The following is a 17,308-nucleotide window of genomic DNA, read 5'->3' on the forward strand; positions in this document are numbered from 1 at the left end:
GGTTGCGGGTCCTGCGTTCGACCCCGAGATGGCAGCCATGCTCGCTCGGGCGGCGGCGGCGGTCGGCTTGGAGTGGACTGAACCTCCCCCACCTGAACCGTCCCGCCTCGATGATTGGTACTTCGGGGGTGCCAGGGCTTCTCAGTCCTCGCCCCCGGTGCCCTTCTTCCCCGAGGTGCATGAAGAGCTGACGCGGTCGTGGAAAACCCCGTTTTCCGCCCGGAACCGGCCGTTTCAGCCTTCACCCCTCACCTCTCTCGAGGGTGGAGATGCCAGGGGGTATACTGGTATCCCGTCAGTGGAGCGGCCGGTCGCGATGCAGTTGTGTCCGGCCGGTGTCGCTTCCTCCTGGCGGGACCAGCCTACTCTCCCCTCACGGGCTTGTAAGCAGTCTTCGGCGCTGACCGGTGCTGCTTACAAAGCTTGTGGGGAGGCAGCTTCAGCCCTGCATGCCATGGCATTGCTGCAGGTTCATCAGGCTAAGGCTCTGAGGGACCTGCACGCGGGAGGTCACGACTCGGCGGAGTTCTCTGAACTGCGTGCGGCCACTGATCTGGCGCTTCGTGCGACCAAGGTCACCGCACGCGCCGTCGGGCGTGCGATGTCTACCCTGGTAGTCCAGGAACGCCATCTCTGGCTGTGTCTGGCGGACATGAAGGATGCTGATAAAACCCGGCTCCTGAATGCTCCGGTTTCCCAGACCGGCCTGTTCGGCGAGACGGTCGAGGAGTTTGCCCAGCAATTCTCCGCGGCCAAGAAGCAGACTGAGGCCATAGCTCAAATCATGCCGCGTCGGAAGCGTCCTGCGCCTGCCCCGTCCACGTCGGCGCCTCAGCCTGCTCCTCGCCGAGGGCGTCCTGCGGCGGCCGCCTCCGTTCCTCCCCGGGGCTCTTCTAAGAAGCGAGGAACCGGTCGCCAGCAGCCCGCCCCGCCCGCTCCGAAGGGTGGAAAGAGGAGATCGAAGCGGCCCTGAGACGGGCGACCTAGAGATGGAGGGGATCGCTCTTCGGGAGATGGTGAAGGCACCACTCCCCCCACCGGAGGAGGGCCGGTTGGGGAATCTTTTGTTTAATTTTTCTGTTCCGCCGACTTTTCAGTCGGCACCCACAATTCCACAAAAAGAGCAAATTCCACTTCCATCTCTAGGTCTTCAGATGAGCGCCGGAGACACGAGCGGGCTCATAACCCCCCCTCGTTCTCCGACTCATCAGAGGAGTTCGAGAGCAACGCACGGCTCATAACCCCATCGCGCTCTCTGACTTCTCAGGGGAGAGAAGACCATCACGGGCTCATAACCCATCGTCTTCCTCCTCCTTCGCCAGAGAGTGCATCGAGTGGCGTGAGGTGTCTTCAGCAGAGCCTCCCTTACTCACCCACCCAGCAGCGGACTCAGGTGAGTGTTATCATGCACAACACTGCTGTCGGTGCGGCCAATACGCACACACCGGCGATCACCTCCGTTGCGCCCGCCGCGGGTACACCGATCGTGCCTTTAGTTCCTCTCGCACGGTGTCTGGGGGCGTGGGAACAGCTTCCCAGCCCGTCGCGTTGGCTTTTACGCACGATTCCAATTTGCCCGGCGTCCCCCCAAATTCTCCGGCGTTCGTTTCACTACGGTGAGAGCTGCCGATGCGCACGTCCTCCGTGCGGAGATCGCTGTCTTATTGGCGAAAGACGCGATCCAGCCGGTCCCTCCAGCCGAGATGAGGTCGGGGTTTTACAGCCCTTACTTTATTGTACCCAAGAAAAGCGGCGGCTTGCGACCGATCCTGGACCTGCGTTCGCTGAACCGTGCACTTCACAGAATGCCATTCAAAATGCTGACGCCCAAACGCATATTTCCATGCATTCGTCCAAACGATTGGTTCGCATCTATCGACCTGAAGGACGCGTACTTTCATGTATCGATTCTCCCCCGGCACAGGCCGTTTCTCCGCTTTGCGTTCGAGGGGCGAGCATACCAGTACAAAGTCCTCCCATTCGGGCTCTCTCTGTCACCCCGTGTATTCACCAAAGTAGTGGAGGGGGCTTTAAAACCCCTGAGAGAGAGAGGTGTGCGCATTCTCGCGTATCTGGACGATTGGCTAATAATAGCTCAAACACGTCAGACGCTGTGCGATCACAGAGATTTAACTTTGAAACACCTCGCTCGTTTGGGTCTTCGGGTCAACTGGGAAAAGAGCAAGCTTTGCCCCGTGCAGAGAATCTCTTTTCTCGGTATGGAACTGTACTCGATCGATTTGACAGCTCGTCTAACAGAAGCGCGTGTACAGTCGATTCTGACTTGCCTGAATACATTCAAGAGCAAGAGCGCGGTCCCGCTGAAACAATTTCAGAAGCTTTTGGGGCATATGGCAGCAGCCGCAGCTGTAACTCCGCTCGGACTGCTCCATATGCGACCGCTTCAGCATTGGCTTCACGATCGAGTCCCGAGGAGAGCGTGGCTGCGCGGCATTCACCGCGTTATCATTACATCTGCGTGTTGTCGCACTTTCACTCCGTGGTCAGACCGTGCGTTTCTCCGAGCCGGTGTGCCTCTGAGACAGGTCTCCAGGCATGCAATAGTATGCACAGATGCTTCAGACACGGGGTGGGGGGCCACGTACGATGGGTTTGCGGCTTCGGGGGTCTGGACGGCACCCCAGCTGCATTGGCACATAAATTGCCGAGAAATGTGGGCTGTATATCTTGCGCTCGTCCGTTTCAGCAACGAGTTACAGGGCAAAGATGTATTAGTTCGCACAGACAACACTGCGACCGTGGCGTACATCAATCGTCAAGGCGGTTTACGCTCGCGTCACCTGTCGCATCTCGCCCGTCATCTCCTCACTTGGAGTCAGAAGAATTTGAGGTCTCTTCGTGCCATTTACATCCCGGGCACGCTCAATGTAGAGGCGGATGCGCTCTCTCGGGCTGCGCGTCCCGGCGAATGGCGACTCCACCCCATTGCGGTTCAGCAGATTTGGAGACGTTTCGGCAAAGCGCAGATAGATCTGTTTGCTTCCCCAGAGACGACCCATTGTCGCCTGTTCACTAGCGACGACTCGCTCGGCGTGGATGCATTGGCACACAGCTGGCCGCGAAACATGCGCAAATACGCGTTCCCTCCGGTGAGCCTCATTGCGCAAACCCTATGCAAAATCCGGGAGGACGAGGAGAGCGTGCTGTTGGTGGCACCGTATTGGACAACCAGGAGTTGGTTTCCAGAACTCTCTCTCCTCGCGACAGCCCCTCCTTGGAAGATTCCCCTGAGGAAGGACCTTCTTTCTCAACAAGAGGGCACATTATGGCACCCGCGCCCCGACCTGTGGAACCTCCATGTGTGGTCTCTGGACGGGGCACGGAGGATTTGAGTGATTTACCGCAAGAGGTATCTAACACTATTGCTGCAGCGCGAGCGCCGTCTACGAGACAGGCTTACGCGCTTAAATGGAACCTGTTTGTCGACTGGTGTTCTTCCCAAAGTGAAAACCCCCGAGAATGCCCGATTAGTGTTGTGCTTTTATATCTCCAGCGCCGTTTGGAGAATAGGCTGTCACCCTCCACTATTAAGGTCGATATCGCTGCGATATCAGCTCACCATTCACCCGTAAATGGTAGAACAGTGGGTCAGCACGACCTGGTCATTAGATTTCTCAGAGGCGCTCGAAGACTGAATCCTTCGCGTCCTCCCTCTATTCCTCCTTGGGACCTGTCCTTGGTGCTGAAATCACTCCAGGAAGCCCCATTTGAGCCTCTGCATAGTGTGAGTGTTAAATTTCTTACTATGAAAACATTAACTCTCTTTGCTTTGGCTTCTGTTAAGAGGATAGGGGATATTCACGCATTTTCGGTCGATGAATCGTGCCTTCAGTTCGGGCCGGCTGCATCCAGCGTAACACTGAGACCCCGGCCCGGCTTTGTGCCCAAAGTTCCCACCACTCCTTTCAGAGATCAAGTGGTGAACCTCCAAGCGCTGCCTTTGGAGGAGGCAGACCCAGCCATGGCTTTGTTATGCCCTGTTCGTGCACTACGTGTGTATATAGACAGGACGCAAAGTTTTAGGACCTCAGATCAGCTCTTTGTTTGTTACGGTGGTCAGCAGAAAGGAAAAGCTGTCACCAAGCAGAGGATGTCCCATTGGATTGTGGATACTATAGCCCTTGCATATCAAAAGCAGAATGTGCCTTGTCCATTTAATTTACGTGCTCACTCTACACGCAGTGTGGCATCATCTTGGGCACTGGCTCGCGGTTCCTCGCTAACAGATATTTGTAGAGCTGCAGGCTGGGCGACACCTAATACGTTCACAAGATTCTATAGTGTTCGTGTCGAACCGGTTTCCACTCGGGTTCTTTCTACTAACTAGTTAAGAATGCCGAGGGTCGGCTCGTGTGTCGGCTTGGAGCCTCTTTTTTGGTGCTGCACATCTGCACCAATATGGAAGGCCATCGGGGCAAAAACGTCTAAAAAACTGTTTTTGCCTCTCCTCCACCGCCCTGATAGCTGGTGTTGCGGAGCATCCGCTGTCAACCTATCACTGATGTATTCTCTGTAAACCTGTGTAGGCTAGGCGTCCACATTTGTCCCCTACGTGGGGTTCATTTGTGTGTATACTCCGTGGGGTACTAATCCTCCACGTTTTCCTTAGCAGAGCCTGCTCTGCATCTCTCTGCATACTATGTTTTGTTCAGAGACTTTTTATCAGCAACCTATCTGTTGTTCATATTTTATGTCATCCATTCAACCTTCTTAGGGGATGGCTTCCGCAGTGTTCTAGTTCCGCTCAGTTTAGACGCTTCCCCAGTTCGCTGCTTCACTATCGTGGGTTGAGGAACAGGTAGTGACCGGCCTTCTGCATTTCGCCTTAGGTTCCGCCCCTTACGTGGAGGGCGGAGGGCTTTTACAGACACTGGAAGGGTTCAGCTGCAGTGGCGTTTTGGTAGGGATTCCCAATTCGTCGGTCACGACGTGACGTCGTAGTGACCGACTGAAAGGGAACGTCTCTGTTACGTATGTAACCCTCGTTCCCTGAAGGAAGGGAACGGAGACGTCACGTCCCGTCGCCACAGTTTGCTGTTCCATTGCTGTTTTCAGGCCGGGCACTGCTGCTCGGCTTCTCAGCAATAATATAGCTAATTTGGTATTGTGCACCTGCGGCTTATATACGCACCTGGCGGGGCGGCGCCGGCATTATGCAAATACCTGCATGCCAAGTTCATTGGCGTTTCTTATAGTTCTCGAAGTAGATAGGTCACCCGCGGAGCGGTTCCCAATTCGTCGGTCACGACGTGACGTCTCCGTTCCCTTCCTTCAGGGAACGAGGGTTACATACGTAACCGAGACGTTTTTCACTGATGAGCAGAGAGTAATTTTATTGAGAGATGAATTAGGATACTGTAGCTTTAAGACGTGGGAGAGATCGTTCTCTTCACGTGCACTGATGACCGGCTGCTGTGTATGCGTGCGGCGGGTGTCGGCAAACAAGAGCAGCTGTGAGGAAAATGGAAGTTTAAACCTTCAAAACTTTAAAACAAATGCAAGTAATAAACTTTCGGCATGAGGATGCAATTGTCAGCGATATATATGTGTTGTATACGCTGTTTGATAGGGATGTGAAGACGCATCACACTGAGGACCAGAGCGCGTCCTCATAGTCCGTAAACAAGAGCAGCTGTGAGGAAAAGGGATGTTTAAACCTTCAAAACTTTAAAACGAATGCAAGTAATAAACTTTAGGCACGAGGATGCAATTGTCCGCGATAGATATGTGTTGTATACGCTGTTTGATAGGGATGTGAAGACGCATCGCGCGTCCTCATAGAAAATACGCATATCTCTGTATAGGCAGAGAGGGAAATCCAAATCTGCACGTCACACATGAGCAATAGGTTACAAAATGCTCGCACTGTGTAAAATGGTCTCTAATTGCAGCCGCATCAGGAACGCTATGGTGACAAAAGTAAACAGAAAAATCGGCTCATGAGATCGGCAAATTTAGCGAGTGCCGATCGCGTCATTTAATGTCGTTATCGGCCGATTACGATCGGCGGCCGATCGATCGGAGCATCACTAATCTGTACAGATAACAAAGTAAACATGCCAGCTTCAACTATTGTCAGGTGAGGATGGTTTGCATATGCGTACTGCAAAAGCCATTATCCTTGTGCTGTTTTATGGAATCTAAGGTCAATATTTAACACACCATGTGGGTATCCCAGGAGCTTTACTAGAGGTAGAAAGGTGTATACTGAGAGAGAGCACATGAACAAAATTCATTTCATATACTGCTAACACAAACTGCCACTTCCTCAGAATTCACCAAGCAAGCGGACATCAAAGACCTGGTGAAGTGTACGGTATTTTGTCATAATTACTCCATTTCCCATCTGTGGCCTCCAACAACACTTGACACTTTCAGCTCATAAACAAACTCTTCCTCAGTGACTTACTCTGCACTTCAGTTTTATTAGGAATGCTAAAATCTCAGACATCAATAACTGCCCAAATATTGGTCCATACGAATTATGTACAAATGTATTTGTTTTCAGACTTTAGATGGGAAGTGTGTCACCTTCGATCACATAAATTCTGGGATGAATGGCGATATACGATAAATACCTCTAATAAATGTTTACATGCAAGTAAAAGCCTTATGTTAGATGTCACAATCACCTTAATTAAAAATAACATTCCTACCTGTTTAAAAATATACAGCTACACAACAAAGTTCCTAAAAACTCATTGAGTGCATCCTTATTGACTGTGAGCAACATCCACATCATATTTTATGAATATCAAACATAAAAATCATGTCAAAAACAGTAACATTGTAAGGATTATACCTTATTCCCTCAGTTTTTCTACTGCTTTTTTATTTCAGAAACTTTTGGTGTGCAGACTTTGGCTCTCTCTCTCTCGTGACTTGTTGCCATATGCATATTTTGTCAAGAGATCCTTGAGAATCCATGAGATTCAACGTCTTTGTTATACTCCTGCAAATTCAAACTTATTGCACTGATCTCTGGCTGTATACCAACTGAAAGGATGCGTCCTCCATATAGGCAACATTTGAAGGTCTTTATTTCCCATGAAATTAAGGATCCATTATATGTATAATTTACAGACTTGGCTATCCTGAGACTCACTGCACATCTGTAACAGCTGGGTTTTTGTTTTAAAGGGGACATTATACAAGACTTTTTTAAGATTTAAAATAAATCTTTGGTGTCCTCATATAAGAACATATAAGAAGTTTTAGCTCAAAATATCATATAGATTTATTATAGCAAGTTAAAATTGTCACTTTGTAGGTGATAGTTCAGATTGGGGGGGGGGATGGGGGGTATTATCCCCTTCTGACAAAATTTCAATTACCTATTTTCCGCATGCTTGTGGAGAATGGTTTATCAAAACTAAGTTACTGGGTTGTTCTTATTAACATTTTCTAGGTTGATCGAAGCACTGGGGACATGGAAAAAGTCAGATTTCATGTCCCCTTTAATTAATTTTATTTTATTCAGGTTAATTGTAAAATAAACATTCAAAACAGAATGCATAAAAGGGTAATTGTAATGTTTTATTAATATAAATGATGTTTTGTATTAATATTATTGCTGCAATACTGTGTATGTTGTGTTTTACTTTTGTATATCTCTAAAGCTGGTAAATTTTGCATACCATTGGGTAGTTTATGCATCATCACATTCTAAATTATTTTCTTTAAAAATAAAATAAAAATATTTTGGTTCCATATATATCTGAAGAAGTCAGAAACGTCTGAATATTATAAAACAAGTCGTCATATACACCTGGGAAGTCATTAAGGGCGATTTATAGTCGTGCGTAGGTCCTACGCCGTAGCTACTGTGCGTAGCCTGATGCGCACCTCACAAAATTTCTAACTGCGCGTTGGCTCTACGCCAACCGCAAGCGCTGTGATTGGTCCACCAGAACCCCTCCCGTCAGTTAAAAAAACTGCGTCATAGGTAGGGATGGGCATTCGATTAAGTTTTCTTTGTCGATCGTCGGGAGAATTAACGATCGACTATCGATTAATCATTAATATTTTTATAATAAAATTTGTTATTTAACTTTTATACTTAAAAAATGCAATGAATACAAATATACAGCGTGTTTTTCCTCGATGAGACCTTTATTACAAGATCAACTTGTGGCAGACAGTTAAACTATGTTCAAACATATATTTGCGTGCATGTGCGGTGCTCTAAAACAGCGGAACCTGCAGCTGCGAGCCAGCGTTCTTTAAACAGAGACCTCATTATTTCCAAAATAAATAAAAAAAAACAGATTCATGTTTAACATTAAATTAAACAAAACACATAATACTTAGATCTGAAAGGTTTTGTCAAAATGTAACTCAAAATTATTCAAGCCAGAAGAAAGTGCAAGATATTAGCCTTCCTAACATTAGGCTATAACAAATTAGGCTACTTAAAGCCTCGTGAAAAATAACTAACTTAAGTAACTCGCATAAAACTTCTGCACCAGTCTACTGATTTTTTTTGGGAAATAAAAGCATGTTTTGGGATCAGACGCGACCGCAACCCATGGTGACCGTCAATCCAGCCGCCTCCGAAAACACCCGCTCCGAGGAGACTGACCGGGATGCACAGGTACCTCAGCGCTAACTTGGCTTGTTCCGCATACAGAGTATGTGTGAAACAGCGTGCGTTTTGTGAGCCCCATTCACCATTGTTTAATTATACTAACATAGTCTTTTAGTTTTTATTTGTTGTAAAACAACAGTAGACACAAATTTACTATGGTCTCCAACTCCACAATATACCATAACCATGGTATTTGTTGTACAATTGCGGAAATACAAATCGTTTTAATCTGCAAAAAAAAAAAAAACATTTTCACAATGATAAAATCATGGCTAATTTTCCTAAGGTAGTAATTACAAAATTATATATGTTTGAAAGACGGAGATGCGCACCTGTCAATCTATTACATAACAGAGCGAGGCCAGAGACAAACGTGCTCATAAACGGGAGTAATATGGAATAATGTGTGCATCTTTGAATAACTGTAAGTATACATTTCTTTTAAATATATTTTGTCATATAAAGTTTTGAGACATGGCCTAATAATGCTTTTTTTACTTTAATTGCTCATTTAGACTTATTGTGCGGGTAACAGCGTTTTTGACGCATTTACCTCAGAGATTATTTTAGCAATATTGCTTTTTTCCGGTAATAATAATACAATTTATATTTCAATCCTGTTTCATTGTCTGTTTATTCATTTCATTATGCTGTTATGTTAATGTGAGGATATTTATTTGCCATATGAAACGTGCCGTTATATGAATACTTTTGTATAATATTCAAATATATGCGGAATAATGTGTGCGTCTTTGAACTCATACAGTTGCTTATTTTTGTCATAACGTTTTGAGAAATAATAATATTGTGAGGATTTATTTCCATACGAGACGCTTTTTGTCGTTGAATACTCTCGTTTATTATTTGGAAATCATATACATAGGAAATTTATAATGTGGAAGGGTAGACTTGCAAAGTTACTCTGCTTATTTTTATTTATGATATATGTGGAGATAAATAAAGCATTCCAAAACTGCTGATTTGATCCATTCAGATCCTGACCACCAGGCTAGAGATTTTAAACATCCTTAATCCACATTTACTAGTCTGTCAAATAATATCTAACATATATTGTTTTGTGAAAAAAAATGATGCTTTGTTCTATTGTTTATGCGGAAAAGTGTTCAGAGAAAGTGTCAATCACATGAACGTTTTATATGCAGAATAAGCGGTCAGCAGCGCACTGCAACGTATGCTTGACGGATTCGCCGCACACATACGCAAACGCACTGCATACGCAGTATTTGTGAAACAGGAGTTAGATAAAAAAAAATGCATTCAATTAATTGATAACAAATTAACGTGATCGACGAAATTCTTAACAATCAATTATCGATCGTCGATTAATTATGCCCATCCCTAGTCATAGGTATTTCCACTTGAGACGGTGAAAACAAAGATGAGCCAAGTTGAGGAGTGATTTAACTCAAACTGCAACATACGTCGCTGTTTATTTACTTCCATCATTGCTGGTCTTCTCAAATTATACACAACAAGTTGCTATTTCTTCTTCGTTTGAGGGTTAACTTGCTTAGCTTCTTCTTCTGTGACGACTTCTGCTGCTACTGTGGTTACACGCGTGATTACTGCCAACCAGCAGTTTCGCGTGTGTTTGCACGTCGACGCGGACGGCGACGCAAAAGTATAAATGAAAACCGACGCGGAACCTACGCCGTCGCGGCTACGCCGTAGGACCTACGCACGACTATAAATCAACCTTTAGGCTGAGTACATTTGTATGATAATATTTGGGTGAACTACTCCTTTAAGACCAAAAACCCACCAACCAGTCAATTATGAAAACGTGTACTTTTCTATATGCATACCTCTGCCAAAAAGATCACTTTCAGTGTATAAACTCCCATTTAGGGCCTCACACAAGTTTAGTCATGGAGCTGCTTGGAGCCCAACACACAGTTAGCATACCAGTGAGAACTGGGTCGACTGGGTCCCATCATGAGGCCCTGTTTTCCCAGCAGAGCAGAGCTCTCCACTTTAATTTGAAATTGATTGCAGCCACTCTTGCCGTGTGCTGAAATATGAGCTCAAAATGAGCAGTCTGAATGAGGAACAGAACTTGGCGAGTCAAAAAACCGGAGAGGATTCGGGGTAGGGGTTCGGAGCTATGGATTCCAACTAAGAAAGCAAATGATGATCATGATGTTTTTGACATATGGCTTTCCTCCACTGAAAATGTTCTCACAATGTGAACACGCATTCTTGCATTCTTCCTTCTAGCATTTACATGCATCCTCTAAGACAGGAGGAATGCACATCTGGGCAGATGTTCTTAGTGTAGGATTCAATGAACGCTGTTATCTATTATCCATGTTAGCGTATTGATTACCATTGGCAAAACCATACTTTTACTGCAGTAACCATGGATTAAGCGTGATTTGTGTAGCAAAACCACGATTATTTTTGAACCCATGTTTTTATCTGCAGTAAAACCATTTTCATAGGGGATGGATGATATTCTTTAAAACGGGATAATGTTTGATATGGAAACTAAGTGGTCATGATTTACAAATAAAAGTGATTTAAAAGTGGAAGTTTTTGAACTGCATGTTTAAACTCTTCAACCTATCTCCAAAAGACCCAAAGTTAAAACGCTCTGACATTGTTGCACAAATATTGTAAGACAGTTTATCCCAAACAAATAAAAACTAAAATCTCTGGGGAATGTTATAAGTACTAAAACCACTATTAAATGTACCAAAAAGCAAACTGCACATGCAGATACAAGTTGTAGCGCGGCTATAAAAGCACAATAGAGTAGAAAATAATGGAGCAGGGTTTTTAACCTGGCAAAGTTTATGCATGGATAAAACAGAATCCACAGTTCTTGACAAAAGTCCAAGTTCTTGCAGCCAATCTGCTACGGTTAATTATAAAAATTAAACCATAGAAATTTTAAATGACCATGACTGTACTAGTGAAAGATCAATGTAGGGTTTTCAGTTACTAAAACTAAGCTTACATTTTAACATTTGGTTGCCATACAATTCTGAATAACAAGATTATTAATGGTGATAATTACTGGCGTTACAAATTAAAAGTCTACAATAACAATGAGTAAAAAACTTTTAAAATCAATAACAAAGATCATTAAAACTGCATTAGCTTTTAAACTGAAAAAAAAGAGATACACCTAAATTATCCCAATTATATAATATGATGTTTTTTTCTCAAAAAATATACACATTTCTATTCACCAGCATAGGCGGTAAACAAAATCACATTCATAAGCCATTAAAGACTTACTGGTTTACATATAAACAACATACAGTAAGAGCCACATAACGGTGATGTTCATCAACTTCACAATGTATAAACTCACGAAGAAATCAATACATAATCAACAAGTGACTACAACAAGTTGCATACACTTACTGCAGTAGCTACTTGAGCTTTTAAAGACTTAAAGCATATAGTTTGTAACATGCAAAACTGCTAGAGCGGACACATTTCCACGCGTATGACCTACCCTTAGGTCACCATAACTTTAATCTTTCGCTACTCCTCCGTTTTTAATACATCAAACATATTCCTGAAGCTTAACTCTTATTGTCCTTCTCGTAAGGTCTTACCTTACTTTTCTTCACACTTTAAACGAACATTTTGACGCGGTTCCTCTCCATTGCGATCCCTGCTCCTTACTTTCGTAGTAAAGTCGGAGGATACAGTGTTGCGACTTCCCCTCAGCTGTTCCCATTGGAGAAACGTTCTGTCAGTACAGACAAGAGGTGTGTTTGAATTCATCCAACGCTGCGCATACAGTTCGGTTTATTACAGCAAAATATCGCGAGATCGATTCGACAGCCATTCGATTTGAAAGCTCCCGCGGTAATTCGATTTCAGACGCTCTGTCTGCTCAGCGGCACATGAAGTCGGTCAGACGTTAGGGTTTCCTATCAGCAAACAAGCCCTAGGCAGTGTACCATTCCCGATGGCTTACTACCATACTGAATCGTGCTATTTTCTAAGTTTGCAGTATGTCTACTTTGCACAGTATGCTCGTATTGCCTGGAATGAGTCATGGAAATAAAAGAACTGGAGGACCTGCTTATTTACCAAAGTCCAGGGAATTAACATGAAGACTACTTTCCAAAAATACCAAATAGATTGTCTACAGTTTAATTGTGGCCACCACTTTAAGCTATAAATGAAAATGACAGAAATAGCACTTATTTCCTCTTTTGGCCTAAGTTTCATTAATAATTTCCTACAGTAAAACAAACTATTGTTTTTTTTTGTGACCAAAACTTTTATTATTTTTCAAATATAACAAACATATAACAAAATAATATAGACACACAAACAAATAGTTAAAATAAGATAAATGGAAGGGGGAGCAACAGACATAATAGCAACAATTCACCAGATCTGAATCAGAATCTTTAAATGGAAACCAAATCTTAAAAAGATGAACAAATTCATTAAGGATAAAACCTGCATATGTAAAGGCAATGCATTGCATTATGTTCCATAATTGCTCAAAACCCATGACTTTATATAAGTAGATGAAAACCACAAGTCAAAAAGAAGAGGCTAAAGCATATTATTTGCTTTAACTTTGACTTTGGCTCTGCAGCTTGTTAACTGACATGACTTGTTAACTTGATATCTTCGGGCTTTGCATAGTTGGTATCTGCAAATTAAGGACATACTTTTGGCTACATAGATAACTATGGATATCATCTCCACCCTTCATGAAAAACATAACCATGGGTAGAGTCATGATTAAGAGATGCTGGTCTTTATTTGGCACGTGAACACCTACTGTAGGTTTTATAGAGCTGTTTCTTAATGCTCTCACCACAGCTTTCTCAAATAATCCATCTGAATTAACCAATACTAATTTGTTTTCCATTTTTAGTAGAGCTAAAAAAATTGGTACATTTCTCGCAAGCCAAATGAATTGGCACATGAATGACTATCAGAAACGAATCAAATCACTTCTTTAGCTATAACAGACAAATGTTACATATATAACAATTATAAACACTCTGTGACCACCACAACAAAATCTGTCCACTTTCCTTTTTGCTGTATGATTTAAGAATACTTAAGAATGGCCTAGTTTATTTAAAAGAGCTATACCCACAAGAGGGAGAACAAACTAATGGGAAATGTGGTTTTCCCTCTTTAAATCATTTATATTTTTCTGCATTTACAGTGCCAATATGAAATCCAAATGAATTTTAGTTACTATCAATTCTCAGTCCATCATTGAAAGCTTACTTTAAAAAAAATTAAACCATTGGCTTTAAACTCTATTCTTTACAGCAAGATCAAATTCATGCACACCATATCAGTACATCAATAATGGTGATTTCATATAAGCCAGAGGCAGCAGAGAACACAAAGATGAAGACAAGAAGATGACCAGAAGAATATCATTTTGTTTTAGACTGCATGATTTAGTATAATCAATAACCTCTATGCTCTAGCTACAATAAATAGTGATTATGTATCATGATACTATTAAATATATGGTTTACCTTGATGTTTTGAAATTAAATGGGTTTAAAATTGAAAATGTGCTACAAACTTCCTGTCCAAAGAGTTGTGCAGGGTTCAACAGCTCATAGACATTGCAACGACCCTTTCAGACCTTTGGCTCCCACAGCTGTTTGCATCTGTTGGTAAAGCAGTATAGTACCGATGTTAATTTAGGTTTTTGCTCTTTGCTGATCCAGACGGTTTTTGTCGTTGTTGTTTCAAAAAATGTATTTCGTTTTGTGGCTATTGTGCAAGTTGTCAATTCAGCAGGAAAGTTTGCCATTCTCCCTCTGTTTACAGATGGGAGGTGAGAGCACATGAACACGCTGATGACGTATGGTGTCTGCGTGAACAGGTTGAGCAGTGGCATATGCAAAACATGTTCACAGATGAGGGACAAAAGTTGCATTTGTCTAATTGTTGTGTTTGGTCCGAGTTTAATGATTTGTTGATCATTTTTTTTTGCCCTATGCCTTTCACAGATGACATATATTTATAAAAATACAATTAAACAACTTTACATAGTGATTGCTATCAGGATGTGAGGAGATTTTTAACCAGTATAACTAAAACTGGATCAAATCAGATACCCTGCCTTTAAAAGAAAAAAAAATGCTACTATTTGATCTGGCATATAACTAACAATAAAAAAGATGTTGGTAAAGCTTTAGGAATGTTGCACGGGTTAACACCTGTTGCTCTGAATATTCTTATGCAGGCTAATGATTAAACGTGTCTGAAGTTAAAAGATGTGTAAGTTTGACCATAACAGGTTGTGCACCACACTGTACACCTGTGTACCAATAGACACAATATTCAGGTGTTATGGGTGTTGTGTGGTTAAATAAGAGATTAAGACATTAATGGCTGTTGAATGAGAATAAAAACTTCACTTATGTATGTTATTCATTAATACAGACAAAATTCAATCATTAATTTCTGAAATGTTACAACTGTTCTAATCCAATAAGCAGTAGGCTGTGACATCAGCAAGTTGTTTTCATTATACATTAATTATCCAGTTTCTCCAGAGTAACTGCACTGCCTTAATCATTGTCATGTAAAGACATCATAAGGTGCTTCTACATCGAAAGCTATTCAGTTAATCAATTACCCAGTCAATTATTTTAGTAATGGTTTTATGTTAAACAAAATAATAATATAATAATATTCAAAACATTGTTAAGAAACGATTTGTACCTTCATTTGTACAACATTTGTATGAAAAGTTAAATCAACTTGGTAATGCAAGTCAATTCAACCTATTGAGCAACATTTGCACACTATAAATCAGATTGCATTGTGGGTATTAAATAGTCAACAAACAACGTCACTATCTATTTTTGTTCCAGACAGCATGTGAGTTGTAATAAATTTTTGTCACAAAAGTTGTCACGCAGTCTGGCCACAGCACAATGACATCTAACTAAATCACAGTTATTGTGAATAGCAGCTCTATCTCCTCTACCAGCAGGGCTGCTGTATTCTCTAACAGACTATTGTGTTCGCACACAGTGTTTTTCTATATGCAGCGGATGAGAATATAGTCGTAAATGAAACAGATAATGACCTTAGCAAGGATATTAATCACAATGCATACACAGAATGAGTTCAAAAATTGTTGATGAAGTGGCTTGTATATTCTAACTAATAATTTCAAATGTGTGTATCTGAGATTACATACTGTAAGTGTCAACATCTCAAATGAAAGGATTTGATGCTAATTTTTCCAAAAGAAGGCTACTCCCCTGGTTTTTAAGGTGGGTCAAGGGACAAACCCAATGCTGGGTTGTTTCAATCCAAAATGCTGGATTGTTTCAATCCAAATGCTGGATTGTTTCAATTCAAAATGCTGGATTGTTTAAATCCATTGTTGAATCAAATATAATTTTTTTAAAGTTTATAAAGTTTTAGGTTGCACATGACAGTTGGTAACATGTTAATATCCCATAGTTTTTGTTTTTTTGGAGAACCAGATGCACACTACTTTTCTTATTACAAATCAGATACATTTATCATTTTGGCAGACACTTTTATCCAAAGTGACTTCAATATGTATGTTTCCTGAGATTAAACGCATGATCTTTTGTGCTGCTAATAGGAACAGTTAATAACTATAGTAACTGTAAACAAAAAATTGGCAGATACATCATATTTACAGATGCAACATGTTTTGTGTGAACTTTTTAATGTAACCAGCAAACTCTGTTTGTAAACTACCAACTCAGATGCAGTGGCGGCCCATGACTTCTCTTCCGAGTGGCGCAAATTCAAAATATGTGTCCGTTATGTCATGTGAACCATGTGTCATTTCATAATACGTGCCTGCTTTACATGCGTCTAAAGTGTTTATGATAAAAGAGACTCTCACGTGCACAAAAGATTCACAAGACACAAACTTTACACTAAACTCTGATTACATACGATATTAAGCAATTATCTGGCAAACGCGAGTGGCACTTTTATTATAAACCTTATAAACATTAGACAAGACGCAATATGCACATAAGTTTACATGACGTGCTGAACACATATTTTGAAATGGCGAGCCACACACATGACAGGCTAAATATGTGTTGTGACAAGCTTTCGCATCGTGCGCCCTCAAAAATGAAGTCACTTTCCACCACTGCGAGTCAGATGTTCTTGTCCCATTGTTGTTGTGTATCTGGGTCATCTACTTTTCTGGGTCCTCAAAAATTTTGTCATCATTTTCTCATCCTCATATTGTTCTAAATCTGTATGATTTTTTTTCTAATGAACACTAAAGAAGATATTTTGATAAATGATGGTAAGCACACAGCTGATTGTAATCATTGACTTCCATAGTAGGAATAACAAATACGATGGAGTTCAATGAGTACCGTCAACTGTGTGCTCATCATCAGTTATCAAAATATCTTCATCATTATTTATCACAATACTTCCATAATATTTGTTTTCCTACCATTAATATCTTTCTCTTGGGGGTGGCAAAGTGGCTTAGAGCAGTGTTTCTCAACCCTGGTCCTCAAGGACCCCCTTCCAGAATGTTTTAGATGTCTCCTTAATTAACACACCTGATTTAAATTATTAGCTTGTTAGGGAGATATTCTGGAAGGAGGCTGATAAATTAGTTCAGGTGTTTTAAATTGGGAGACATCTAAAACTTTCTGGAAGGGGGTCCTTGAGGACCAGGGTTGAGAAACACTGGCT

General features: G+C 42.1%; 1 protein-coding gene across 2 annotated transcripts in view; it reads right to left on the reverse strand.

Moving 5' to 3' along the window:
- Positions 1-12,330, reverse strand: part of il11ra (interleukin 11 receptor subunit alpha) — a 61,261-nt gene extending 48,931 nt beyond the window's left edge. The window contains exon 1 of one of the 2 annotated variants that reach the window (XM_065290233.1): positions 12,199-12,330. The gene's annotated coding sequence lies outside the window, so the exon portion shown is untranslated. The remainder of the gene's footprint in view (positions 1-12,198) is intronic. The other variant, XM_065290234.2, reaches the window with a different exon arrangement.
- Between the last annotated feature and the right edge of the window lie 4,978 nt (positions 12,331-17,308).

This window comes from Paramisgurnus dabryanus, chromosome 10, assembly GCF_030506205.2.
Source record: "Paramisgurnus dabryanus chromosome 10, PD_genome_1.1, whole genome shotgun sequence".
In the NCBI taxonomy this organism is placed as follows: Eukaryota; Metazoa; Chordata; class Actinopteri; order Cypriniformes; family Cobitidae; genus Paramisgurnus; species Paramisgurnus dabryanus.